General features: G+C 55.5%; 1 long non-coding RNA gene across 1 annotated transcript in view; it reads left to right on the forward strand.

Moving 5' to 3' along the window:
* Nucleotides 1-887, forward strand: part of LOC109318093 — a 1,076-nt gene extending 189 nt beyond the window's left edge. The window contains exon 2 of the long non-coding RNA XR_002103180.1: nucleotides 273-887. This is a non-coding gene — a long non-coding RNA (uncharacterized LOC109318093). The remainder of the gene's footprint in view (nucleotides 1-272) is intronic.
* The last annotated feature ends 1,329 nt before the right edge of the window (nucleotides 888-2,216 follow it).

Below are 2,216 nucleotides of genomic sequence, written 5' to 3' on the forward strand. Positions count from 1 at the left end.
GTTTTGTTTTTCTGTTCTGTTTCATGTGTTTTAAAAGATGACTGTTCTCACACGCACTCATTGCGTTTCAGTACTGTCCCAATAGTGTCACCACATGTGGCTTTTCTCATAGATGAACATCAAGATAAAAAAAAAAAAAAAAAAAAAAAAAAAAATTTAAGCTTTAAGGAAACATCTTGGAACCTCCGCTCTTTGCCACAACTCATCTGGTGAAGATGCAGGTGTTGAAGTACCCAGGAACTCAAGTGGCTGAATGTCCGTTTGCAGATGAGGTACTAATATAAAGCAAACACCGTGCTTTGGGCCAGTGAGAAGCATGTTCTCCGTGTGATCCATGGGAAAATGAACTGGGATTGGGGAAATGATGCTACGTGCCTCAAGATAAGAATGTCCTTCATAGTTTTTTTTTCCTTAGATCCATGCTGCTAATGTCCTCTCTACCCTTCCTTCTGTTCGTGATGGCATCTCACAACAGGAGGATGCTGAGAATTCAGTTTCAGGCTTAAAATATAAAAACCCCACAAATTTCTCATTTTGAATGCAAAAAAAATGAAAGGCAAGAGTTTGTTGGTGCATCTTACTGTAGCCAGGACAGTCACCAGGAATGGATGCCTGGAGGCACAGGGCGAGAGAGAAAACTGGCAGATCTTTTTTTCAGTAACCTGTTTCTCCCCACCCCGCCCCCTTACCTAGTGTCTTGTGAACTCAGACTGTTGTTAATCCTCTCGTCTTCAGCTGTGGTCTTGTAACTTCTTGGAAACATTTGTGCTGCTACAACACAACAGTGAAGTCCTGATCAACTTGCGCAGACACCTGTGAATGTGTGCATCTGACATTTGTTCTCTGCTGGCCTACTCAACCAAAATAAAGAAAAGTCCTCCTCCTGACAATCTCTTTAAAATGCTTTTGTCTGTTTTCAGGGGCTAAAAACCTAGACACTTCCTCAGACTTCTTACGTGCCCGTTCAGAGCTCTGGTCCTGCCCCTTGTTGTCTCCAGGTTGCAGGAGGTTGGGGAGCACAGCGGTATTGGCAAATGTGCTGAGTCCCTTCCCCAGTGCTGATGCCAGCACCAGCAGCAGGTGCCTGCAGATCCAGCCTTGCCTCCTTTCGCACGGAGGAAGTGTGCAGGACCAGGGCAGCAGGAAGTGCCCCGTCAAGGCTTTGAATCGTTGTGGCCAGGACAATAGACGGAGCTGGCTCTTTTATCAGTCTGAGCTTACGGACTGGCAACTTGACCTTCGGGCCCTGCCTTCCCCCTGAGGTACCCGCAGGTTGGGAACTCTTCTCGTGTCAGCCATCCCACTTGCACCGTGGAATTTGTACCATGTTTTGTCATCCTCTTCTCTTGTGTGCAAAGCTGCGCTGCCCCGTAGCCCCCGAGTTCCTGTTAAAGGCGAGGAGCAGCTCTCCTCTCTGCTACGCAACCCACACTTTTTTCTCCTGTCTCCTAGCACTCGCTTCTACGCAGGCTGTGCCTTTGCGGTCTCCCCACCCTCCGGTCTCGCCTGAGCCTGGGCCGCCAAAGGCTTGGTGCAGACCTTCAGCTGCGCTAGGGGCAGCCCCGTCTTAGCGACTCGTAACAACCTGATTCTTTCTCGCCTTGTGCTGTTGCCTGTGGGGGGCAGGCAGACTCCCTGGGCTCCTCCAAGTCTGTCACTGGCCGCAGAAAGCTGCCGATCTGCCTCCTCTGCGCGCAGTAGTTGAAAGGGAATAACTTTATGCTGGGCCCGTCGCTTGTGGCGGCCGCGGCGGCGCTGTCCCTGCAGTCGCAGTCCCCGGGAGGAGGCCGGCGCTGCACGTGCTGCTGCTCCAAAAGGCTTCCTCCGCGCTGCTGCTGCCTGCCTGGAGCCGTGATCTCCCCTGGGCGCGGGACGGCCGGCGGGGCGGGTCCGGCCTGCCCTCGGGCTGCGGGGCTGGGGCGGGAGCGGCGCCCCGGCTGCGGCTGCTCCTTCATCCTCGCCGGCCGCGGAGAAGCACGCGCGACACGCGAGCGGGGCGGGGGCACACGTCAGCGCCCGTGTTCCGGTTGTGCACGCCGAGCTCCCCCCGGCGGCGTCCCGACGTCTCCGTCCAGGCCCGGCTCCCGCCACGCGCCGGCTCCCAGCCGCTCGTCCTGCCATTGGTGGAGCCGCGTGACGCGAGGCCTTTCGCCCAATAAGGGCGCGGAGCCGGAGCGCGGTGACACTTCCGGGTGCGGGCCGGAGAGGCGCGGAGC

The sequence above is a fragment of the Crocodylus porosus genome, unplaced genomic scaffold (genome assembly GCF_001723895.1).
Source record: "Crocodylus porosus isolate Cpor-Errol unplaced genomic scaffold, CroPor_comp1, whole genome shotgun sequence".
NCBI lineage: Eukaryota > Metazoa > Chordata > Crocodylia > Crocodylidae > Crocodylus > Crocodylus porosus.